This window comes from Rhinichthys klamathensis, unplaced genomic scaffold (assembly GCF_029890125.1).
Source record: "Rhinichthys klamathensis goyatoka isolate OS25496 unplaced genomic scaffold, OSU_Roscu_1.1 h1tg000011l_1, whole genome shotgun sequence".
Lineage (NCBI taxonomy): Eukaryota > Metazoa > Chordata > Actinopteri > Cypriniformes > Leuciscidae > Rhinichthys > Rhinichthys klamathensis.
The window spans coordinates 10,914,980-10,942,022 of NW_026606564.1; the positions used below are offsets into that span (position 1 = coordinate 10,914,980).

General features: G+C 45.2%; 5 non-coding genes across 5 annotated transcripts; all 5 read right to left on the minus strand.

Annotated features, from left to right (window-relative positions):
- Window positions 1–2,059: 2,059 nt before the first annotated feature.
- On the minus strand, window positions 2,060–2,200 carry LOC130102098 (U4 spliceosomal RNA). The gene has a single exon (XR_008809128.1). It is a non-coding gene; the product is annotated as a U4 spliceosomal RNA (small nuclear RNA).
- Window positions 2,201–4,495: 2,295 nt separating this feature from the next.
- Window positions 4,496–4,636, minus strand: LOC130102103 (U4 spliceosomal RNA). The gene has a single exon (XR_008809130.1). It is a non-coding gene; the product is annotated as a U4 spliceosomal RNA (small nuclear RNA).
- A 2,683-nt stretch (window positions 4,637–7,319) lies between these two features.
- On the minus strand, window positions 7,320–7,453 carry LOC130102325 (U4 spliceosomal RNA). Its single transcript, XR_008809190.1, has one exon. It is a non-coding gene; the product is annotated as a U4 spliceosomal RNA (small nuclear RNA).
- Window positions 7,454–9,719: 2,266 nt separating this feature from the next.
- Window positions 9,720–9,860, minus strand: LOC130102145 (U4 spliceosomal RNA). Its single transcript, XR_008809138.1, has one exon. It is a non-coding gene; the product is annotated as a U4 spliceosomal RNA (small nuclear RNA).
- A 2,457-nt stretch (window positions 9,861–12,317) lies between these two features.
- On the minus strand, window positions 12,318–12,458 carry LOC130102471 (U4 spliceosomal RNA). Its single transcript, XR_008809221.1, has one exon. It is a non-coding gene; the product is annotated as a U4 spliceosomal RNA (small nuclear RNA).
- Between the last annotated feature and the right edge of the window lie 14,585 nt (window positions 12,459–27,043).

Below are 27,043 nucleotides of genomic sequence, written 5' to 3' on the forward strand. Positions count from 1 at the left end.
ACACACCACAGCCCAGCTTCGGGCAGACTTGCAGGGGAGTGACGAGGTGGCCGAGTGGTTAAGGCGATGGACTGCTAATCCATTGTGCTCTGCACGCGTGGGTTCGAATCCCATCTTCGTCGATTGATGTCTTTAGTGTTTCGAGAGAGCCAAGTGCGCCTGGAAAAGCCGTTCAAAGTACCTTGCTGCCAACTTTAACAACATCATCCTTAAAATAGCTGCAGAAACACACCACAGCCCAGCTTCGGGCAGACTTGCAGAGTGACGAGGTGGCCGAGTGGTTAAGGCAATGGACTGCTAATCCATTGTGCTCTGCACGCGTTGGTTCGAATCCTATCCTCGTCGTTTGATGTCTTTAGTGTTTCGAGAGAGCCAAGTGCGACTGGCAAAGCCGTTCAATGAACTTTGCTGCCAACTTTAACAACATCATCCTTAAAATAGCTGCAGAAACACACCACAGCCCAGCTTCAGGCAGACGTGCCGGCGAGTGACGAGGTGGCCGAGTGGTTAAGGCGATGGACTGCTAATCCATTGTGCTCTGCACGCGTGGGTTCGAATCCCATCCTCGTCGATTGATGTCTTTAGTGTTTCGAGAGAGCCAAGTGCGCCTGGAAAAGCCGTTCAAAGTACCTTGCTGCCAACTTTGACGACATCATCCTTAAAATAGCTGCAGAAACACACCACAGCCCAGCTTCGGGCAGATGTGCAGGCGAGTGACGAGGTGGCCGAGTGGTTAAGGCGATGGACTGCTAATCCATTGTGCTCTGCAAGCGTGGGTTCGAATCCCATCCTCGTCGTATGATGTCTTTAGTGTTTCGAGAGAGCCAAGTGCGCCTGGCAAAGCCGTTCAAAGTACCTTGCTGCCAACTTTAACGACATCATCCTTAAAGCTGCTGTAGGTAACTTTTGAAAAAATGTATTTGCTAAAACTGTCATTATGTCCTGACAGTAGAATATAAGACAGATAATCTGTGTAAAAATCACGCTCCTCTGGCTCCTCCTAGTGGTCCTATTGCCATTTGCAAGAAATACACGCTCCCGGTCAGAAACAACCGGAATGTCTTAGAAGTGTCAATCACGCTCGTGTACGCGCTGATCACACCCCTCTCTTGCACAGCGCGAGCGCGTACCGTCGTTCAAACTCAAGATTTCCGGCGTGCTGCAGCTGTGCTTATGACGGAGAAACAACCTAAACTGCCAATTCTCGAGTGACACCTGCTCATAAAACAAAGAGGTAAAAGGAAAAAGACTGATGACGATAAACAAGCGAAAAAGAAAGAATTACACAGAGCCCATTGACTCGGTGTCAAAACTCTAGCCGCATAACATGTAGATAAAATGTCACGCACTCTGCTAAGCAACAATTAAAACCTGCTAATTCACTGGCTTGTCATGTTGCTGAAATAATGTACTAGCACACCTTATCTAGCATTATATATCGCTAGAATAATTACTTACATACTCTAACGTTAGTTACCGTTATCTTACTAGCTATTTATAACTTATAGAAAGAGTGCAACGATAAAGTTACATGTAGGCCATTGCAAAATACATAATGATTTGAGGACCAAGTTTGTAGTCAAAGTATGGGCAGGCCATAGTCAATGTAAAGCATATTATTGACGTTTAGTCCCTATTAGTAAATGTGCCATATAACTTTTTATCCGCTGTTATCAGTGGCCCTGTTTACTAGCCTGCTGTGGAGGGAGGGCTGTAGCGCAGCAGAGAGCAAGGGGGTGGGACCTGTAAGTTGTGCTTGTTCACATTTTCAGGCTAAGTCAACGTTTTCTCAAAACTCCCTACTGCAGCTTTAATATAATATAATTATAGCTGCAGAAAATGCTCATGTTAATTTCTTAAAACATTGTTGAGGACAGGGTCAATACAAGAAGCCCCCTGGTGCATGGATATGACCATTAGAAATACAAAAACACATTCTAAGGGAGGTCCTAATCCTGGCTACACCAGCCTTATTCAAGCTCATGCTTTCGCCACCACAGCGAAAGCAGCACGTTCAGGGAGCCAAAACACAATTCTTTTTTTTCAACAAGTCACGAAGCCTCCTAAGAAGCTGACAAAAATTGCCAAGGCTGACTGTATTTCAAGTCATCCCAGCGGGGTATTGGGTAAAGTTTTCAACCAGCAAAGATCACGTCTCGGATGAGCCTCATAGACTACGATATTGCCTCTGCGAAAGAATGCCTGGCGAAGGTAGCGACGTCTCCCGTGCTTTTATCTGGACATGTAACGACAGGGTGGTATCAAGCTTTAAACTGCCATGTAATAAGCTTTTTGGCACTGACGGCTGCATGGTGTGTCTACGAAACAGGCGAGTGATGTGCACAAAAAGGTTTATTCATTGTTCTCTCTTCACTCAAAGAACAAAAAGTGTGCTGCTTTCGTAATTTTGGGGGGAAAGAATTATGGGTATCCTGGTAGCAAAGGGGCGGAGTTATAACGCTCAATCTCCAAGAATATGTTTGAGTTCGGGATCGATTCGACGAGCCCCCTACGAGATTGGGTAGGATAATGAAGAGTGCAAGGACACAGCAAACATATTCTGAGAGAGGTCCAATGCAAGCTATGCTGCCTTTTTCTCGACACAGGCGTTCTCTCTAGGTTCTTTCCAACAAAGCAGAAGCAGCACAGAAAATAAACATAAGCACATCTCCCTCTATCAACACAGTTGTGAGTCTCCTAACCCATAGAACCCAATGCTCCTTGCAGGTCAGTCGAAGGGTTACCGTCAACTGACCTGCAAAGCCGTTCAAAGTACCTTGCTGACAACTTTAACAACATCATCCTTAAAATAGCTGCAGAAACACACCACAGCCCAGCTTCGGGCAGACTTGCAGGCGAGTGACGAGGTGGCCGAGTGGTTAAGGCGATGGACTGCTAATCCATTGTGCTCTGCACGCGTGGGTTCGAATCCCATCCTCGTCGATTGATGTCTTTAGTGTTTCGAGAGAGCCAAGTGCGCCTGGAAAAGCCGTTCAAAGTACCTTGCTGCCAACTTTAACAACATCATCCTTAAAATAGCTGCAGAAACACACCACAGCCCAGCTTCGGGCAGACTTGCAGGCGAGTGACGAGGTGGCCGAGTGGTTAAGGCGATGGACTGCTAATCCATTGTGCTCTGCACGCGTGGGTTCGAATCCCATCCTCGTCGTTTGATGTCTTTAGTGTTTCGAGAGAGCCAAGTGCGACTGGCAAAGCCGTTCAATGAACTTTGCTGCCAACTTTAACAACATCATCCTTAAAATAGCTGCAGAAACACACCACAGCCCAGCTTCAGGCAGACGTGCCGGGGAGTGACGAGGTGGCCGAGTGGTTAAGGCGATGGACTGCTAATCCATTGTGCTCTGCACGCGTGGGTTCGAATCCCATCCTCGTCGATTGATGTCTTTAGTGTTTCGAGAGAGCCAAGTGCGCCTGGAAAAGCCGTTCAAAGTACCTTGCTGCCAACTTTGACGACATCATCCTTAAAATAGCTGCAGAAACACACCACAGCCCAGCTTCGGGCAGACGTGCAGGCGAGTGACGAGGTGGCCGAGTGGTTAAGGCGATGGACTGCTAATCCATTGTGCTCTGCAAGCGTGGGTTCGAATCCCATCCTCGTCGTATGATGTCTTTAGTGTTTCGAGAGAGCCAAGTGCGCCTGGCAAAGCCGTTCAAAGTACCTTGCTGCCAACTTTAACGACATCATCCTTAAAGCTGCTGTAGGTAACTTTTGAAAAAATGTATTTGCTAAAACTGTCATTATGTCCTGACAGTAGAATATAAGACAGATAATCTGTGTAAAAATCACGCTCCTCTGGCTCCTCCTAGTGGTCCTATTGCCATTTGCAAGAAATACACGCTCCCGGTCAGAAACAACCGGAATGTCTTAGAAGTGTCAATCACGCTCGTGTACGCGCTGATCACACCCCTCTCTTGCACAGCGCGAGCGCGTACCGTCGTTCAAACTCAAGATTTCCGGCGTGCTGCAGCTGTGCTTATGACGGAGAAACAACCTAAACTGCCAATTCTCGAGTGACACCTGCTCATAAAACAAAGAGGTAAAAGGAAAAAGACTGATGACGATAAACAAGCGAAAAAGAAAGAATTACACAGAGCCCCTGTTTACTAGCCTGCTGTGGAGGGAGGGCTGTAGCGCAGCAGAGAGCAAGGGGGTGGGACCTGTAAGTTGTGCTTGTTCAAATTTTCAGGCTAAGTCAACGTTTTCTCAAAACTCCCTACTGCAGCTTTAATATAATATAATTATAGCTGCAGAAAATGCTCATGTTAATTTCTTAAAACATTGTTGAGGACAGGGTCAATACAAGAAGCCCCCTGGTGCATGGATATGACCATTAGAAATACAAAAACACATTCTAAGGGAGGTCCTAATCCTGGCTACACCAGCCTTATTCAAGCTCATGCTTTCGCCACCACAGCGAAAGCAGCACGTTCAGGGAGCCAAAACACAATTCTTTTTTTTCAACAAGTCACGAAGCCTCCTAAGAAGCTGACAAAAATTGCCAAGGCTGACTGTATTTCAAGTCATCCCAGCGGGGTATTGGGTAAAGTTTTCAACCAGCAAAGATCACGTCTCGGATGAGCCTCATAGACTACGATATTGCCTCTGCGAAAGAATGCCTGGCGAAGGTAGCGACGTCTCCCGTGCTTTTATCTGGACATGTAACGACAGGGTGGTATCAAGCTTTAAACTGCCATGTAATAAGCTTTTTGGCACTGACGGCTGCATGGTGTGTCTACGAAACAGGCGAGTGATGTGCACAAAAAGGTTTATTCATTGTTCTCTCTTCACTCAAAGAACAAAAAGTGTGCTGCTTTCGTAATTTTGGGGGGAAAGAATTATGGGTATCCTGGTAGCAAAGGGGCGGAGTTATAACGCTCAATCTCCAAGAATATGTTTGAGTTCGGGATCGATTCGACGAGCCCCCTACGAGGTTGGGTAGGATAATGAAGAGTGCAAGGACACTGCAAACATATTCTGAGAGAGGTCCAATGCAAGCTATGCTGCCTTTTTCTCGACACAGGCGTTCTCTCTAGGTTCTTTCCAACAAAGCAGAAGCAGCACAGAAAATAAACATAAGCACATCTCCCTCTATCAACACAGTTGTGAGTCTCCTAACCCATAGAACCCAATGCTCCTTGCAGGTCAGTCGAAGGGTTACCGTCAACTGACCTGCAAAGCCGTTCAAAGTACCTTGCTGACAACTTTAACAACATCATCCTTAAAATAGCTGCAGAAACACACCACAGCCCAGCTTCGGGCAGACTTGCAGGCGAGTGACGAGGTGGCCGAGTGGTTAAGGCGATGGACTGCTAATCCATTGTGCTCTGCACGCGTGGGTTCGAATCCCATCCTCGTCGATTGATGTCTTTAGTGTTTCGAGAGAGCCAAGTGCGCCTGGAAAAGCCGTTCAAAGTACCTTGCTGCCAACTTTAACAACATCATCCTTAAAATAGCTGCAGAAACACACCACAGCCCAGCTTCGGGCAGACTTGCAGGCGAGTGACGAGGTGGCCGAGTGGTTAAGGCGATGGACTGCTAATCCATTGTGCTCTGCACGCGTGGGTTCGAATCCCATCCTCGTCGTTTGATGTCTTTAGTGTTTCGAGAGAGCCAAGTGCGACTGGCAAAGCCGTTCAATGAACTTTGCTGCCAACTTTAACAACATCATCCTTAAAATAGCTGCAGAAACACACCACAGCCCAGCTTCAGGCAGACGTGCCGGGGAGTGACGAGGTGGCCGAGTGGTTAAGGCGATGGACTGCTAATCCATTGTGCTCTGCACGCGTGGGTTCGAATCCCATCCTCGTCGATTGATGTCTTTAGTGTTTCGAGAGAGCCAAGTGCGCCTGGAAAAGCCGTTCAAAGTACCTTGCTGCCAACTTTGACGACATCATCCTTAAAATAGCTGCAGAAACACACCACAGCCCAGCTTCGGGCAGACGTGCAGGCGAGTGACGAGGTGGCCGAGTGGTTAAGGCGATGGACTGCTAATCCATTGTGCTCTGCAAGCGTGGGTTCGAATCCCATCCTCGTCGTATGATGTCTTTAGTGTTTCGAGAGAGCCAAGTGCGCCTGGCAAAGCCGTTCAAAGTACCTTGCTGCCAACTTTAACGACATCATCCTTAAAGCTGCTGTAGGTAACTTTTGAAAAAATGTATTTGCTAAAACTGTCATTATGTCCTGACAGTAGAATATAAGACAGATAATCTGTGTAAAAATCACGCTCCTCTGGCTCCTCCTAGTGGTCCTATTGCCATTTGCAAGAAATACACGCTCCCGGTCAGAAACAACCGGAATGTCTTAGAAGTGTCAATCACGCTCGTGTACGCGCTGATCACACCCCTCTCTTGCACAGCGCGAGCGCGTACCGTCGTTCAAACTCAAGATTTCCGGCGTGCTGCAGCTGTGCTTATGACGGAGAAACAACCTAAACTGCCAATTCTCGAGTGACACCTGCTCATAAAACAAAGAGGTAAAAGGAAAAAGACTGATGACGATAAACAAGCGAAAAAGAAAGAATTACACAGAGCCCATTGACTCGGTGTCAAAACTCTAGCCGCATAACATGTAGATAAAATGTCACGCACTCTGCTAAGCAACAATTGAAACCTGCTAATTCACTGGCTCGTCATGTTGCTGAAATAATGTACTAGCACACCTTATCTAGCATTATATATTGCTAGAATAATTACTTACATACTCTAACGTTAGTTACCGTTATCTTACTAGCTATTTATAACTTATAGAAAGAGTGCAACGATAAAGTTACATGTAGGCCATTGCAAAATACATAATGATTTGAGGACCAAGTTTGTAGTCAAAGTATGGGCAGGCCATAGTCAATGTAAAGCATATTATTGACGTTTAGTCCCTATTAGTAAATGTGCCATATAACTTTTTATCCGCTGTTATCAGTGGCCCTGTTTACTAGCCTGCTGTGGAGGGAGGGCTGTAGCGCAGCAGAGAGCAAGGGGGTGGGACCTGTAAGTTGTGCTTGTTCACATTTTCAGGCTAAGTCAACGTTTTCTCAAAACTCCCTACTGCAGCTTTAATATAATATAATTATAGCTGCAGAAAATGCTCATGTTAATTTCTTAAAACATTGTTGAGGACAGGGTCAATACAAGAAGCCCCCTGGTGCATGGATATGACCATTAGAAATACAAAAACACATTCTAAGGGAGGTCCTAATCCTGGCTACACCAGCCTTATTCAAGCTCATGCTTTCGCCACCACAGCGAAAGCAGCACGTTCAGGGAGCCAAAACACAAGTCTTTTTTTTCAACAAGTCACGAAGCCTCATAAGAAGCTGACAAAAATTGCCAAGGCTGACTGTATCATCCCAGCGGGGTATTGGGTAAAGTTTTCAACCAGCAAAGATCACGTCTCGGATGAGCCTCATAGACTACGATATTGCCTCTGCGAAAGAATGCCTGGCGAAGGTAGCGACGTCTCCCGTGCTTTTATCTGGACATGTAACGACAGGGTGGTATCAAGCTTTAAACTGCCATGTAATAAGCTTTTTGGCACTGACGGCTGCATGGTGTGTCTACGAAACAGGCGAGTGATGTGCACAAAAAGGTTTATTCATTGTTCTCTCTTCACTCAAAGAACAAAAAGTGTGCTGCTTTCGTAATTTTGGGGGGAAAGAATTATGGGTATCCTGGTAGCAAAGGGGCGGAGTTATAACGCTCAATCTCCAAGAATATGTTTGAGTTCGGGATCGATTCGACGAGCCCCCTACGAGGTTGGGTAGGATAATGAAGAGTGCAAGGACACTGCAAACATATTCTGAGAGAGGTCCAATGCAAGCTATGCTGCCTTTTTCTCGACACAGGCGTTCTCTCTAGGTTCTTTCCAACAAAGCAGAAGCAGCACAGAAAATAAACATAAGCACATCTCCCTCTATCAACACAGTTGTGAGTCTCCTAACCCATAGAACCCAATGCTCCTTGCAGGTCAGTCGAAGGGTTACCGTCAACTGACCTGCAAAGCCGTTCAAAGTACCTTGCTGACAACTTTAACAACATCATCCTTAAAATAGCTGCAGAAACACACCACAGCCCAGCTTCGGGCAGACTTGCAGGCGAGTGACGAGGTGGCCGAGTGGTTAAGGCGATGGACTGCTAATCCATTGTGCTCTGCACGCGTGGGTTCGAATCCCATCCTCGTCGTTTGATGTCTTTAGTGTTTCGAGAGAGCCAAGTGCGCCTGGCAAAGCCGTTCAATGAACTTTGCTGCCAACTTTAACAACATCATCCTTAAAATAGCTGCAGAAACACACCACAGCCCAGCTTCGGGCAGACGTGCCGGCGAGTGACGAGGTGGCCGAGTGGTTAAGGCGATGGACTGCTAATCCATTGTGCTCTGCACGCGTGGGTTCGAATCCCATCCTCGTCGATTGATGTCTTTAGTGTTTCGAGAGAGCCAAGTGCGCCTGGCAAAGCCGTTCAAAGTACCTTGCTGCCAACTTTAACGACATCATCCTTAAAGCTGCTGTAGGTAACTTTTGAAAAAATGTATTTGCTAAAACTGTCATTATGTCCTGACAGTAGAATATGAGACAGATAATCTGTGTAAAAATCACGCTCCTCTGGCTCCTCCTAGTGGTCCTATTGCCATTTGCAAGAAATACACGCTCCCGGTCAGAAACAACCGGAATGTCTTTGAAGTGTCAATCACGCTCGTGTACGCGCTGATCACACCCCTCTCTTGCACAGCGCGAGCGCGTACCGTCGTTCAAACTCAAGATTTCCGGCGTGCTGCAGCTGTGCTTATGACGGAGAAACAACCTAAACTGCCAATTCTCGAGTGACACCTGCTCATAAAACAAAGAGGTAAAAGGAAAAAGACTGATGACGATAAACAAGCGAAAAAGAAAGAATTACACAGAGCCCATTGACTCGGTGTCAAAACTCTAGCCGCATAACATGTAGATAAAATGTCACGCACTCTGCTAAGCAACAATTAAAACCTGCTAATTCACTGGCTTGTCATGTTGCTGAAATAATGTACTAGCACACCTTATCTAGCATTATATATCGCTAGAATAATTACTTACATACTCTAACGTTAGTTACCGTTATCTTACTAGCTATTTATAACTTATAGAAAGAGTGCAACGATAAAGTTACATGTAGGCCATTGCAAAATACATAATGATTTGAGGACCAAGTTTGTAGTCAAAGTATGGGCAGGCCATAGTCAATGTAAAGCATATTATTGACGTTTAGTCCCTATTAGTAAATGTGCCATATAACTTTTTATCCGCTGTTATCAGTGGCCCTGTTTACTAGCCTGCGCGTTCACGACAGGCTCCGCTGTGGAGGACGAGCTGTGGAGGGAGGGCTGTAGCGCAGCAGAGAGCAAGGGGGTGGGACCTGTAAGTTGTGCTTGTTCAAATTTTCAGGCAAAGTCAACGTTTTCTCAAAACTCCCTACTGCAGCTTTAATATAATATAATTATAGCTGCAGAAAATGCTCATGTTAATTTCTTAAAACATTGTTGAGGACAGGGTCAATACAAGAAGCCCCCTGGTGCATGGATATGACCATTAGAAATACAAAAACACATTCTAAGGGAGGTCCAAATTCTGGCTACACCAGCCTTATTCAAGCTCATGCTTTCGCCACCACAGCGAAAGCAGCACGTTCAGGGAGCCAAAACACAATTCTTTTTTTTTCAACAAGTCACGAAGCCTCATAAGAAGCCGACAAAAATTGCCAAGGCTGACTGTATTTCAAGTCATCCCAGCGGGGTATTGGGTAAAGTTTTCAACCAGCAAAGATCACGTCTCGGATGAGCCTCATAGACTACGATATTGCCTCTGCGAAAGAATGCCTGGCGAAGGTAGCGACGTCTCCCGTGCTTTTATCTGGACATGTAACGACAGGGTGGTATCAAGCTTTAAACTGCCATGTAATAAGCTTTTTGGCACTGACGGCTGCATGGTGTGTCTACGAAACAGGCGAGTGATGTGCACAAAAAGGTTTATTCATTGTTCTCTCTTCACTCAAAGAACAAAAAGTGTGCTGCTTTCGTAATTTTGGGGGGAAAGAATTATGGGTATCCTGGTAGCAAAGGGGCGGAGTTATAACGCTCAATCTCCAAGAATATGTTTGAGTTCGGGATCGATTCGACGAGCCCCCTACGAGGTTGGGTAGGATAATGAAGAGTGCAAGGACACTGCAAACATATTCTGAGAGAGGTCCAATGCAAGCTATGCTGCCTTTTTCTCGACACAGGCGTTCTCTCTAGGTTCTTTCCAACAAAGCAGAAGCAGCACAGAAAATAAACATAAGCACATCTCCCTCTATCAACACAGTTGTGAGTCTCCTAACCCATAGAACCCAATGCTCCTTGCAGGTCAGTCGAAGGGTTACCGTCAACTGACCTGCAAAGCCGTTCAAAGTACCTTGCTGACAACTTTAACAACATCATCCTTAAAATAGCTGCAGAAACACACCACAGCCCAGCTTCGGGCAGGCTTGCAGGCGAGTGACGAGGTGGCCGAGTGGTTAAGGCGATGGACTGCTAATCCATTGTGCTCTGCACGCGTGGGTTTGAATCCCATCCTCGTCGTTTGATGTCTTTAGTGTTTCGAGAGAGCCAAGTGCGACTGGCAAAGCCGTTCAATGAACTTTGCTGCCAACTTTAACAACATCATCCTTAAAATAGCTGCAGAAACACACCACAGCCCAGCTTCGGGCAGACGTGCCGGCGAGTGACGAGGTGGCCGAGTGGTTAAGGTGATGGACTGCTAATCCATTGTGCTCTGCACGCGTGGGTTCGAATCCCATCCTCGTCGATTGATGTCTTTAGTGTTTCGAGAGAGCCAAGTGCGCCTGGAAAAGCCGTTCAAAGTACCTTGCTGCCAACTTTGATGACATCATCCTTAAAATAGCTGCAGAAACACACCACAGCCCAGCATCGGGCAGACGTGCAGGCGAGTGACGAGGTGGCCGAGTGGTTAAGGCGATGGACTGCTAATCCATTGTGCTCTGCACGCATGGGTTCGAATCCCATCATCGTCGTATGATGTCTTTAGTGTTTCGAGAGAGCCAAGTGCGCCTGGCAAAGCCGTTCAAAGTACCTTGCTGCCAACTTTAACAACATCATCCTTAAAGCTGCTGTAGGTAACTTTTGAAAAAATGTATTTGCTAAAACTGTCATTATGTCCTGACAGTAGAATATGAGACAGATAATCTGTGTAAAAATCACGCTCCTCTGGCTCCTCCTAGTGGTCCTATTGCCATTTGCAAGAAATACACGCTCCCGGTCAGAAACAACCGGAATGTCTTAGAAGTGTCAATCACGCTCGTGTACGCGCTGATCACACCCCTCTCTTGCACAGCGCGAGCGCGTACCGTCGTTCAAACTCAAGATTTCCGGCGTGCTGCAGCTGTGCTTATGACGGAGAAACAACCTAAACTGCCAATTCTCGAGTGACACCTGCTCATAAAACAAAGAGGTAAAAGGAAAAAGACTGATGACGATAAATAAGCGAAAAAGAAAGAATTACACAGAGCCCATTGACTCGGTGTCAAAACTCTAGCCGCATAACATGTAGATAAAATGTCACGCACTCTGCTAAGCAACAATTAAAACCTGCTAATTCACTGGCTTGTCATGTTGCTGAAATAATGTACTAGCACACCTTATCTAGCATTATATATCGCTAGAATAATTACTTACATACTCTAACGTTAGTTACCGTTATCTTACTAGCTATTTATAACTTATAGAAAGAGTGCAACGATAAAGTTACATGTAGGCCATTGCAAAATACATAATGATTTGAGGACCAAGTTTGTAGTCAAAGTATGGGCAGGCCATAGTCAATGTAAAGCATATTATTGACGTTTAGTCCCTATTAGTAAATGTGCCATATAACTTTTTATCCGCTGTTATCAGTGGCCCTGTTTACTAGCCTGCTGTGGAGGGAGGGCTGTAGCGCAGCAGAGAGCAAGGGGGTGGGACCTGTAAGTTGTGCTTGTTCAAATTTTCAGGCTAAGTCAACGTTTTCTCAAAACTCCCTACTGCAGCTTTAATATAATATAATTATAGCTGCAGAAAATGCTCATGTTAATTTCTTAAAACATTGTTGAGGACAACGTCAATACAAGAAGCCCCCTGGTGCATGGATATGACCATTAGAAATACAAAAACACATTCTAAGGGAGGTCCTAATCCTGGCTACACCAGCCTTATTCAAGCTCATGCTTTCGCCACCACAGCGAAAGCAGCACGTTCAGGGAGCCAAAACACAATTCTTTTTTTTCAACAAGTCACGAAGCCTCATAAGAAGCTGACAAAAATTGCCAAGGCTGACTGTATTTCAAGTCATCCCAGCGGGGTATTGGGTAAGGTGTTCAACCAGCAAAGATCACGTCTCGGATGAGCCTCATAGACTACGATATTGCCTCTGAGAAAGAATGCCTGGCGAAGGTAGCGACGTCTCCCGTGCTTTTATCTGGACATGTAACGACAGGGTGGTATCAAGCTTTAAACTGCCATGTAATAAGCTTTTTGGCACTGACGGCTGCATGGTGTGTCTACGAAACAGGCGAGTGATGTGCACAAAAAGGTTTATTCCTTGTTCTCTCTTCACTCAAAGAACAAAAAGTGTGCTGCTTTCGTAATTTTGGGGGGAAAGAATTATGGGTATCCTGGTAGCAAAGGGGCGGAGTTATAACGCTCAATCTCCAAGAATATGTTTGAGTTCGGGATCGATTCGACGAGCCCCCTACGAGGTTGGGTAGGATAATGAAGAGTGCAAGGACACTGCAAACATATTCTGAGAGAGGTCCAATGCAAGCTATGCTGCCTTTTTCTCGACACAGGCGTTCTCTCTAGGTTCTTTCCAACAAAGCAGAAGCAGCACAGAAAATAAACATAAGCACATCTCCCTCTATCAACACAGTTGTGAGTCTCCTAACCCATAGAACCCAATGCTCCTTGCAGGTCAGTCGAAGGGTTACCGTCAACTGACCTGCAAAGCCGTTCAAAGTACCTTGCTGACAACTTTAACAACATCATCCTTAAAATAGCTGCAGAAACACACCACAGCCCAGCTTCGGGCAGACTTGCAGGCGAGTGACGAGGTGGCCGAGTGGTTAAGGCGATGGACTGCTAATCCATTGTGCTCTGCACGCGTGGGTTCGAATCCCATCCTCGTCGATTGATGTCTTTAGTGTTTCGAGAGAGCCAAGTGCGCCTGGAAAAGCCGTTCAAAGTACCTTGCTGCCAACTTTAACAACATCATCCTTAAAATAGCTGCAGAAACACACCACAGCCCAGCTTCGGGCAGACTTGCAGGCGAGTGACGAGGTGGCCATAACCTCCACTAAATGGACTGCTATAAGAAGTCCTAACAAGTCCAAACAATGTCCTAACAAGACCAAACAAAGTCCTAACAGAGTCCTAACAGTTCTTACCAACTCCTAACAGAATCCAAACAATGTCCTAACAACAGCGGGGCAAAAGAGCCAATCATATGCTTCGAAACAGTTGCCGCTCCAAGGGTGGGCAAAAGAGCCAATCATATGCCTCGAAACATGGCCCCGTGCGCACAGTGTTCTCATTGGTTGACTGACGGAGACGATACAGTTAGTTCATCCTGAGGTAAATTTTACCGGCGGCGAATATCTCTTGACACTAAAAGAATATCTCTTGACACTTAAAGTAAGTAGAACTTATTAAAATTATGTAAATCACTGAAGTGAAATCGTAAAAGTATGTGGTGTGTTTGTAAATACTTTTGCTGTGACAAACGTTAGATGTTTTTCGTGAAGTTTGATAAGACGGTCACAAACCTTAAGAGATAACGCTGATTGCTATGGTAATTGTTTTCTTTACTAAACGTTTTTAAGTGTGTTTTGCGTGTCTGTCTTGTGTCCATCAAATTAAACAAGCACAGAGATGCTCGATTTTGTGTCTGTGTCAAGTGTTTATGTCGCTGCTCAAGTTTAATAAGACGGTCAGAAAACCTTAAAGGATAACGCTGATCGCTTTTTTCACAAAAAATATATTTTTTTAAAAGATAGAACTGTCAAATGGTGTGTAACCACATAAAATGACCAATATATAATATTTCACACCTCCTAGACTTCATGCAATTGTATGAAATTAGTAGTTTATTTAGTAATATCCTATGAGAATGTTTTATTATATTTATTTCTAAATTTAAATTATATGGGTTTTTCATTGTACTGAGCAAGACCTGCTGTAAAACCCATTATTACAGTGTAGTAGAGTATTAAATTATTATTATAGTGAGAGTATAATTTGTTTTCCATTTCTTTCATCACTAAACTGTTTTGATTACATTTTTAATAACCGACAACCATCAGTGTGAGTTCATGCCATCTGATTAGATCTGAACAAACTATTTCAAATTGTCACAACCTGGCTCAAGGGTCATGACAAAAGAGGGAACGAGACATCATAAATGGTTAAAAGTGATTTATTTAACAAAAGAGTAACTAAACATAACTACTTAAATGTGGAAAGTATAACTCTGTAACATAAATAAACTCAAAACAAGATGTGGCAGTCGAGATGATCAGGCCAGGGTTGACGTCTGGATTGCAGAGAGAAGAGAGTGTAGTTTGACCAAGTGGAGCTTTATCTCCCCTGGCTCATAGGTTCCAGGTGCACCCAATCAGCAATCACCTCAATAGAACAAAGATAATTAACAACCACACAGGTATCACTCCCACAGAGAGACCTCACTGGATCACACAGGGCCCGTCACACCCCCCCCCATAAAGTCGGTGGCCCAGAGGAGCCGCCGGCAAAATCAAGAAAAACTAACGTAACCCACTATAATCTAGATCATTAAATATTACAAAATTACCAGAATATAATAAATGGCCAGATATACACACAGCAGAAATGTACATTTGGCCTTCAACTTGCGCTTGGATTACTGCTTTCCCCCATTCCATCTTCAGCAAACCTCGATACCTGGGAAGCAAATTAAGAAAACAGGCATAGAAAAAAAAACAGGTCACAAGACAACAAGTAGCATTAATAACTTAGAGCAGAGGGGCACGTGACAACGCATCTGCTATCACATTGTCCACTCCTTTAATATGTCTAATCTCTAGTGCGTAGGCTTGCAGAAACAACGACCACCTCATGAGTCTCTGATTGGGACATTTCAGTGACTGTAAAAATGTCAGTGGATTGTGGTCTGTGTACACAACAATTTGTCCCCCTCCAATGTACACCTCAAAATGCTGCAAAGCCCAAACAAGTGCCAGCGCTTCTTTCTCGATCACTGAATAATTCAGCTGATAACGGTTGAATTTTTTGGAAAAGAAGCTAACTGGTCTTGCCATTCCCTGACCATCCTCCTGCAACAAAACAGCACCTGCACCAACCTGACACCTGCACCAAGTAGACTTGCATCTACTTGGAGCATGAATGTTTTATCATACTGTGGTGCTATCAACACAGGAGACGAACACAACAGAGACTTAATGTTCTCAAAGGCTTGCTGACACTCATTAGACCACACAAACTTTGCCTTAGCCTTCAACAACTCAGTCAGAGGAAAAACAACTGTAGAGAAGTTTTTACAGAAACTCCTGTAGTATCCGACTAGACCCAAAAACCGTTGTAACTCTTTTTTAATTGTAGGCACAGGAAAATGTTCTACTGCCCTGACTTTGGCCTGGACCGGAGCTACACGGCCCTGCCCCACTACACGTCCCAAATACGTCACAGTTGCCCTCGCAAACTCACATTTGGCCAAATTGACAGTCAGACGCGCCTCAGACAACCTGTCAAACAAAGCTCGAATGCATTTAAGATGAGCGTGCCATGTATCACTATAAATAACCAGATCATCTAGGTAAACAGAACAACCTTCTAAACCTGACACAACGCGATTCATCAGTCGTTGGAATGTCGCTGGAGCATTCCTCAAACCAAACGGCATGACTCTATAAGAATAGAGTCCAGATGGTGTAATAAAGGCCGACACCTCCTGAGCACGCGCAGACAATGGAACCTGCCAATATCCCTTAAGCAAGTCAAACTTGCTAACAAATTTGGCAGAACCAACCTGATCTATACAGTCGTCCATACGCGGCAGTGGAAAGGAATCTGGTTTAGTGACTGAGTTTACCTTTCTGAAGTCTGTACAAAACCTAGGCGATTTATCAGCCTTTGGAACCAAAATACACGGTGAAGACCAACTAGAAGGTGACGGGACTGCAATATTATTTTCCAGCATGTAAGCAACTTCAGAGTCTAGATGTTTAAGTTTCTCTGGAGACATGCGGTAAAAGCGCTGCTTAATTGGTTGTGCATCTCCAACATCAACATCATGTTCGATCCAATTTGTGCATGTAGGAACATCGCCAAACAGACACGGATATTTCTGTATCAGATCAGACAACTCACCACGCTTAGACTCAGTCAAATGCAACAACAGACTATCAAGGTTACAAAGTGTCTCCGAATTTTTTAGACGACCATACAACAAACTGTCATCTGGTTCTGGCACTCCATCTGCCTCCTGTGATTCTGACACCGAACTCACAAGCAGAACAGGATGCACCTCGTCTCTCACTGTCTGGCTTACCTCCGCCTCACGTTTATAATATGGCTTGAGAAGGTTGACATGACATAACTGTGTTGACTTTTTCCGTCCTGGTGTTCCAATTATGTAATTCAGGTCAGACCTTCTCTCAACAACTGTATAAGGACCAACATATTTAGCCTGAAACGGCGAGCTCACAACAGGCATCAGTGCAAGAACTTGATCTCCCGGACTAAACTCTTGATGCCCCGCACGGCGATCATAAATGTTTTTCATCTTACTCTGTGACACTTGCAATTTCTCCCTGGCCATTTCACCTGCTACAAACAGACGATGCTTAAAGCCATTGACAAAATCAACCAAATTTCTGGGCGGTTCCGCCTCCACCAGGCCATCCTTTAAAACAGCCAAGGGCCCACGCACTTTGTGTCCAAAAACCAAGTCATTAGGACTAAAACCTGTACTTTCCTGTACAGCTTCTCTTGCTTCAAGATGCTAAGAGAAGTCTTTTTCACACCAAAGTGCCCACTCTCATCATGAGCAACTTTTAAAACAAGAGGACGAAATTTAGTCGGTACCACCAACTGAACGACAGCATCTCCAACAAAGTCAGTACCCAGAATCAACCATTTCCTGAGCAACAAGCCATTTTGTACAAAATACCCACTTGCTACACTGTTGATCTCCTTAGCAGATACTACACAGTCAAACATTTCTTTAAGGGAAGAGTCACTTTGCTGTTCCTGTAACAACTCAGTTTTTGACACAGATAGTGGAAAATCCGACAATGATGGAGCCACAAACTCAATTTCACTCCCATCAGCTTCCCTCTCAGACTCAGCTTTACTCATAGTTCGGGTACTTACACAGGCTGAGAAAACTTGAGGTAAGTCATCGGCAATTTGGTCAACAACAGACTTAACTGGGCAAGATGTAACAACTGGCAAGGGAGGAGTGTCAGCCCAAACACGGCTACCAGCCAGCCCGTTACCCAGAATGAAATGAATCCCCTCAATGGGCAACGCTGGACGCACACCTACGGCTACCTCTCCTTTCACCAGTTCACAATCCAGGACCAACTTATGTAACGGTATGGGCAAAACAGTTAAACCCATGCCACGACTTAGAATACAGTCACCCATATCAGTTTCTTCTGACAGCGGCAACACAGATCCCACAATATAAGAGTCAAAGGCCCCTGTGTCCCTTAGAATTTTTGCTCGAACCTTAGCCTCACTTCCTACCAGTGACACAAACCCATCTCTAATAAAAGGGGCATAAGCTGCCAAGACATCCGGTTCAAGCTCCGCTGTAAGCAACTCAGATACACAGTCCGTAACAACCGGCGCAGCTACTGCCACAGGCTTAACCTTAGATATTACAGTTTTATTCCTAAAATGCAGCAGTGGACAATCAGCCTTCCAGTGACCCTCTTCATGACAGTAGTTACAGTTAGTGTCAACATTACTTTGCGATACTGCTTCTAACTTTGGCGCATCAGCTCTCCAAGAACGCTCACGTGTTATAGCACGCGCTCTAAAACTCCCTTTATGGAGTAACAAATACTCATCTGCTGATGCAGCCGCACCCGCCGCCGTGACACACTTTCTCTCACTTACATATGTTGCAATGTAACCAGGAAGCATGCTTTTGAACTGCTCCAAAACAACAAGGTCACACAGATGCTCAAAAGTGGTGACTTCCAGCGCAGCCAACCAACGTTTAAAATGACTAGTTACATCCCGAGCAAACTCCATATAAGTTTGACCAGTACGTCTCTCCCAGGACCTAAAACGTTGGCGATACGCTTCTGGTACCAGCTCATATGCCTTTAACACGGCAGACTTGATTTTTACAAAGCTAGAGCTATCTTCTGCGCTCAAGGATGAATAAGCTTCCTGTGCTCGTCCTGTCAGCACACACTGAAGCATCAAAGCACAATCTGCATCAGGCCAACCTCTAGCACTGGCAACACGCTCAAATAATACAAAAAAAGTATCCGGGTCCCTTTCATTAAACTGTGGCAGTAATCTTAAATTATTAATATCAAAGGAACACAACTGCCTACTCTGATCTTCACTGGACCCCTTACTATCATTTGCCAAAGATAAGCGGTGCCCTTCTAGATCTAGTTTGGCCTGCTCTACTTTTTGCCGAATCTTCTCCACCTCAATCTGCTTTTTGAGTTGCAACTCATGTTTACATTTGTCATGCTCAAGCTGAATCAACAACAGTTCCTTCTGTTGGTCAAACGTTAAGCCCTGAGTCTGGATAAGTGCACCAGCGAAAACTGGAGAATCATCTTTCACGTCTACAGGCAACACACCCTTTTCTCTCAACTCAGCCTTCAAAACTACCCTAATGTTCTCTTTAAGGCGTTTGTCACCTACCACTATAGAGAAGTGCTCTGCAATCTTCAGTAGCTGCTCCCTAGTACAACGCTCCAACGCCTCTTCAGACGGAGCTGCAATAAACGCATCACAATCTGCCATTACAACAAATTACAACTGGCTCATCAACACCACAGCAACAGACCCAGTAAATCAGTGCAGCTTCCTCATGCGTACTAAGAGAACTAAATCTCACGTAGTATGGAGTTTTCCCACTATCCTAATCAACCCAACTAACTAACTTATCCCTAGTCTTCATGCAGTTACTTGTGGTGGGTATTTATGCACTAATGACCGCTGGCCTGGAAGAGCAACTAGCACACTAGCGACCCTCCCAAAACCACGGACATGCTCCCAAGCTAAAAGCTTCACCCACGTTCACCACAACACTACCCAGGATCCGCTCAACAAGCCCAAAAGTGGACCGTCGCTACAGCCTACAAGAGAAAACTCCAACCACTTTTATCAGCAATACGCATACGAGGAACCACAACAGTCACCTGGATTATCTGTTAACTGCAGAACAACAATAACTAATTTGTAAAAAAAACAAGTTACCTACAAATTTATTTCAAATGCCAATAAACAAGCCTTCACTTACCCTGCTCAACCAACCAACCTACTGTATATTGCCACGCCAAATGAACAAACAAAGAAACAAACAATTACCAAAGTAAAACAAATGTCTTACCATTCCAACGAGCTGCCCCGCTCCCAACAAACTGGACTGCGATACATAGGCTAGGCTACAACAATACTATGGCTGCACTAATCCCATATCTTATCAAATTGCCCGAATACTAAGACCTAAAAATTAACATAACAATATAAATTAAACAGGGTCTCAGAAACTTAAGACTTGAAATATTCCTGACCAGATAAGTTGAGACTGTGGAAAAAAAAACATACAACCTTATATTGTAGCTGCTTAATTTCCTATCTATCTATCTATCTATCTATCTATCTATCTATCTATCTATCTATCTATCTATCTATCTATCTATCTATCTATCTATCTATCTATCTGTCTGTCTGTCTGTCTGTCTGTCTGTGCATGTAGGCCTACATATTCCCTACAAAAGCCTAATGACTGCCTCTTGTCCTATAGAGATGCCAAAGGAAGGAAAGCCAGATTCATTCTGGACCGGCGTCATGATGCTGTTTGCCCAGGGGAAATATAAATTTTCCACTGGCCAGAGACCTGGGAGCAGACGTTGGAAGGCAGTGTTAGAGAGGATAAAGAATTGTCCCCTGACCCCTGCATTTGGCCTAACGGTCAGAAAAAAAGACATTTTTGGGAAAAAGATCCCCTGCAAATGTGGCTACCATGATGTAAGTAATGTCATTGAATCTTAAACATATGATGTGAGACAAATATTAATATTATTAATAATATTATTAAACAATATTAATAAAAAAAGAATGTATTTGGTGCATTTCCAAAGAGCTTCTTTCATGATGTGAGACAAAGATGCTGACAAATGCTTGCTCTACAGCTGTTCCCCATGGCTGGTTCTTCGTTGTATGTGCTTGATTCTCCAAATCACTGTTTTGATGCAGAGTTTTGTGTGATTTAGAGGATAAATACAAAATGAGGGTAGAGAGTAAATACAACATGTTGTTTCCCCCAGTCAGGACAGCAGACAGGGGCCGCAGCAGGTCCACAGCAGACAGGGGCCGCAGCAGGTCCACAGCAGACAGGGGCCGCAGCAGGTCCACAGCACACAGGGAGCAGTGATAATACTTTGACATGCTCCCTTTGTGCTCAGGAAGTGCTCTCTGACCAGTTTACTCAGCACCTGTCAGACTTCCATGTCCAGGAGCAGTGTGAGCACTGCGGCACAAAGGCCATGGGTGCTGTCAGGTTATCAGAGCACCTTGAGAAGTGTCATGTCTTAAAATCTCCCACAGACCTCCCAAACATTTCTCCTCTAACCTCTTCAGTCCGTCCCTCCACTACCCCAGCCCAAGAGATGACACAGACCATCCGTCTCCAAGTTGCTCCTGCTCCTACCCCTTCCACACTATCTGAGATGGCACCAGCGACTCAGAGTGGCACAGCACTTCTTCCTTCTGCTGCTTCTGCTCCTCCTCACACAGGACCAGGGCTCCCAGTCCCTCTGCGCTTTCCAGAGGTAAGCCGGGCCAGGTTTTTGCCAAAGCCGTTCCTCCGGGTCATCAAGCCAGGTGATCGGGAGTGGATTGCCCACATCCTCTATGACGCAAGTGGGCAGCTGAGACAGAATGTCAGGGAGAATTGGCATCACCCCCCAAGCCCAATCAGATCTGTGGCACCTCCAAACCCACATGATTACTTTCGACAGAGGATGTTCCTGTGGGCACCAATGCGCATGTGGGGCATCCCTCTGAAATGCACTCTGTGCAACAGCAAGATGCACCACTCTGGCATTTACACCAAGGTCAGAGAGGTCATTGATGTGGATAGCAAGTACTATTTAATAGGGGGAGATTACCCAAGGTGCAGCCAGTGCAAACAACCTGTGTGTCCTTGGAGTAGTGACATTTTAAAGCAACTTGACCCCTCTAACCGCAACAAATTTCCTGCTATGTTGACTACACATCTGGCACTGGACAGAAAATGTGTGACACTTTTGCGTCCTAGAACAGCAGGGAATAGCTCCAGTTACTTGCAGCAGGCCTTTCAAGAGGCACACAGTGAGGAGTGGGCTAGGAGATCCTGTGAATATTTCACAGATTGTGAAATTCACAAGAGATCCTGCCTGAAACAGTCCCAGGCTGTTTATCCCCCGCCACCACCCTTCTCTCCCTTGCCCCTGGCCCAGTGGTTCGAGACAGTGCATGCCAACGATGTTGTCGGTCACCTTGATGAACTCAAAGGTGTCATCACTTCAACGTTTGGCAGAATTCTGAAGCTCGATTCCACTTAGAAGGTAAATGTAAACCTATACAAGCTTGAGCTCATTTGTTCTTTTAGGGTTTGATAAAAATATATGTGCTAATGATGTATATACTTTTATTATAATAGGTGACCAAAAAACTGGCTGGGGGGATTGAGAACACGGCAACATGGATGTCCAATGTGGGGAACGAGTATGGTCAGGTCCTCAACTCTGTCCTCACAACCGGCGAGGGGGCTGGGCTGAATGACCTGTGCCAAGGCATCGTCCAACGGTACAGGGATGCTGGTGAGCCACAGCCAGCTGCCATCTATGTGGATAGAGACTGTTGCAGTGACAGAGGTGGGTTACCTGTAATTTGTGTTGATGTTTTTTTTTTTTGTGCCAAATTAAGGCAGTTAGTGACAATACAAACCCCCAAAAAAATTATTCATGATCTTGTGAATTTACACAGGAGTGAGCCCAGTTCTCCATTGGTTTCGGCCATGGATGTCCACTGTGCGGTTGGATGTGTTCCACTTTATGAGGCGATTCACCAACGGTCTCACCACGGAACACCATCCACTGTGCGGTACATTCTGCTCCAAATTGTCGAGTTGCATTTTTGAGTGGGATTACCAGGACATCAGTCATCTGAAAGAGGCGAAGCGGTCTGAGCTGAGGCAAAAGCATCAGGGCCACGAGCCAAAAGATGCCCAGGTGTTGGCGAGCATCAGCTCTAAAGAGCTAGCCAAACACTGCCGCAGGAAAACCCGGGGAGTGGAGGAGACCCGTGCCCTCATCAAAAGTCTTCTTGACTCCATGTGGCACCTTGTGGACGGCACTGGGCTGCACCTTATTAACCACGAACGCATGTCTCAAGTGTGGGAGGTACAGCAAAAGCACCTTGCTTGCATCCAGGATCCACCAGGAGTGCAGCTTTACACAAACATTGGGTCAGGGCTGGAGAAAGGAGAGAAGACACTGGATGTGCTAAGATGCAGCAGAGGGTCCTCCTCTCTGGAAAGCTTTCATAAGCACCAGTGTGCTTTCATTCCAGGCATGTTAAAACCTCACACACATATGGTATATTTTGCTTTTGAATGTTGACATAATATTGTAGTAATTTGTTACATATGGTATATTTTGCTTTTGAATGTTGACATAATATTATAGTAATTTGTTGTAATCAGTGATCCTGTTTGTGTCTCATCAGGGTGGAGATGCAATGCATTGCACACTCAGATGTACATGCTTGAGGGTGTGTCAAGGTGGAATTTAAACCGGTCAGCACAAGCACTTTCTATGACTGAGACATCCAGGACAAAGCTGTATAACATTCGTTTGATGTCCAATGTGAATGCGCTCAGCAACAAAGTGTTGGGAAAACCTCTTCTTCCAGAGTTTATCCCCCCTGGGAAACCTACCGGTAAGAAAAGTCTGCTGTTGATGATGATCAGACCTATACTGTGACATGGTAGGCAAGTAAACAATAATTTTTCCCTTGGTGAATACTTATTGCAGGAGAGCGTATTGCTGTAGAGTATCTTCTGGCACAGTCCAATAGAGGAGATCTTCTGAGCGAGCAGATTGGTATTGGTGACATCCTGCCTGAGATCTTGGATGAAGACCTCGAGGACGAATGTCCTGATGTGACCGTACCACAGGCTCATGACCTCACATTGCAGGTAATATTATGTCAACAGTATATCAGACATCAAAAAAATATTGGAAAACTAATAAACAGTTCATTTTTAATGTAGAACAGACACAACATTTTTTTAATTTTTTTTTTAGATTATTTATTCTTTATTTATTCTTTATTCTGTGTATACTTTTATTCATCACCTCAGCAATTTAGAAGCAGTGGCCCTAGGCCCGGGCCAGATCCCAGGTCCCCATTGGAGGAGAGTGATGCATCTGCTGGGCCCGTCTACTCCCCATTAGAGGAGAGTGATGCCTCTGCTGGGCCTGTCTACTCCCTATTTGACGAGAGAGATGCCTCTGCAAGTCCCGTCCACTCCCCAATTGACGAGAGAGATGCCTCTGCAAGTCCCGTCCACTCCCCAATTGAGAGTGATACCTCTACCAGGCTTGTCACTCCAGCTACGGTAAAGTGGATAATGTTTCACCATTAGAAATGTGGGCTTCTTTATATTTGCTCTTGTACCAGATGTTTAAAATCGGGTTTATTGGTTCAATTCTTGTAACAGGACACTAGGTGTGATGCCAGAGGGATTCCTGGATGGGAGGCAGTTGATGCCTTGGCAGGTTATCTGGTTGGGCTTAACCAAACTATAACAGCACTCTCCAACGCTGAAGTGGCAGAGATTTTGAGGTTATACTCACATCTAAGTGTCTTTGACCAGACCCCCACCAGATACACCCTCAAGAGCAAAAAAACAACTTTGCCAGGACCTTGGAGGGCTTCAAGAAAGCGCAGTGGCTCTGCTCCAGGCCAGCAAGCAGCTGAGAGGTATCTACATCTCATATAGCTGTATTCTTTAGTATTTGTATCAATATATTTATGTCAATATGTGAACATGCATATATAATGAGCACTATGTGATTTGGTCATCTATTTGCAGATTGTTCATGGTCCATGGTCAGGCTGCTCACAGACCAGACCAAAACAGAATTTCAGAGTGTGTTGCTCTCAAGCTGTACAAAGAGTACAAGGAAGCCAGAAATAGGCCAAAGGACAATAAAGGGAGGACATTTGCCATACCGCAGTCCATTGTCATGGCATACTCTCACATCAAGCAGCTAGTTGAGGACTGCAGAGAGATCATGGACAGGAGTGACCTGGTACTGGTAAACATCAACAACAACACTGTGTCCTCCTGGTGAGTTAATCTTTAATATCTTCATAAATTGATTGAATTGCATATTTGAACAAACTTTTTAACAATTAACACACTGAAAAAATTACTCTTGTGTGTTTTGTTTTATGTCTCTGCAGGCTGCATGATCGCCAAAAGAGAACTGAACGGGATTCTTTACTTCAGGGAGTGCAGCTTCCACAGCAGATTGCCGTGGCTAAAAAATCCCTCCTGGAGGTTCGTGACTTACCATCACAGCCAGTTCAGCATGGACACACTCTTTTGGAGTTCCAGGAGCCTGAGAACCGTGAAGGTGAGGCAAAAATCCGCCAGCGACACAGTTCCAGAACACCTGCTATTCCACACACAGGTGGGGGAGACGCAGCTATTGCCAAACACGATGCTGTTTCCTCTCGAAACAGCTGTATGGAGGGCTGGTCCTCTGCCTACCAGCCATCCCCAACATACTACCAGAGCTGGTCTTCTTACCAGGCACCCCTGGCACACTCTCATGGTTGGTCCTCCACCCACCCACCACCCTCAGCATCCTCCCAGGGCTGGTCCTCCAACCAGGAATGGTCAGCAACCCACCCACAAACCTCAGCATTCTCCCAGGGCTGGCCTGCCACCCACCCACCGCCCTCAGCATCCTCCCAGGGCTGGTCCTCCAACCAGGGCTGGTCAGTAACCCACCCGCCAACCTCAGCATCCTTCCAGGGCTGGCCTGCCACCCACCCACCGCCCTCAGCATCCTCCCAGGGCTGGTCCTCCAACCAGGAATGGTCTGCAACCCACCCACCAACCTCAGCATCCACCCAGGGCTGGCCTGTGTGATCGAAATTTTACATTTAGAGGTGTTTTTCTTTTACATTAGATGTGTTCTTTATTTCTTTATTAACATTTAGATTAACTTAGTTTAACCTTTTACTAAACTAAAAAGACTTACATAATCAATAAGTATAAGGAAGAGATGTTCGTATAAGTTAGAGAACATTATTAAAGAATATAACCAAGCTGATAGAAATGCATAAGTTAAGATATGCTTCTGGAACAACATGTTCTGTCACATAGTCTGAGTGGTCTGTTATATCTCAAGTGTGAATTAGGTGGCCACGTGGGGAAAATAGTTAATACAGCAAATATAGCGCGTGGTGACCACGCGGGGGAGAAGTTAAAATACGCAAATATAAATACTATTGATTAAAAGAAATAAAAGAAATGGGTAATGAACATTCGAAAAGAGAGGAAGAACGGGTTGATTTCACTAAGGGCTCGTATATGGCCATGGATAAAATAATGGGAACCTGGTATCATACTTATGTGCCGTTTTTGATAAAACAATATGGGTTTAATGGAGGTTTGAGTGTGTCACATTTGACTCAAACCAAAGTAAATTGGGCTACTCATCTTGTCAAGAACAAAGATAAAGAGCAGTACAAAAAATGTGGTGAAATCATAGTAAAATGGTTGGAAGAAGCAACACGCAGACAACAAAAACAAGTCTGTCGTGCCATCGCACCATTATACTCTGATAAGGAAAGACAGGACGCATCTAGAAAGGCGTTACAGAATCTTAAAAATGATTGTTCTGGCATTGCTAACGATTCTTCTCCTTTCTTTGGTCAATTTATGAGAACGATGGTGGAAGACGGGAGTTATCCGGCTCGCCGCCCACCTCCTCTCAATCCTGCGCAAGGCGAAGCTGCTGCAGACGGACCACAGGCCAGTGCACCATTTGAAGCACAAGCCAGCGCACCATCCGAAGCGCGAGGCAGCGTGCCAGTTGGCCCACCGCCCAGCTATACTGCAGCAGAAGAAAAAGAAGAGGAAGAAGAAGAAGGGGCTGCAACGCTGACAGCACACTCTGGGACAACAAGTAAGGAAAGAGGCCGAAAGAAATACAGCAGGGAGCTGGAAGACCTGCTACGCACAAACCTGAAAGACTTAACTTTGCACTCACGGAGAAATGCGACCAGAAAACTCAGCCAGAGCTCGACCAGGTTGACGGACAAACGACATCGGGGGTCGCACCCGTATTTGCGAAATCGACACAATAAATATCAGACTGATGATTCAGAGACTGAAGTAAAGAGTGAAAGCGATGATGACGACGAAAGTCGCCCAAGTCTTCGGGCACCAATGCTTGAAGTGGCGGGACCCGAGGGGGCAGTTCTGGTGATGCGACCATGGACACAAGAGGATCTGAAGCAGGCTTCAGCGCACTTGCCGAACATCGAAACAGGTGGTGAAAAACTGGGTACTGATTTAGCTGTTTTCTGCAGAGAATTCAGACCAACTATTAATGAACTGTGGAGACTGATGGTTATGAAATATGGACCAGTGCAAATGACTAAATTGTCAGACAAGTGGCCAAAAGAAGACGCACGTCTGAAGCACGT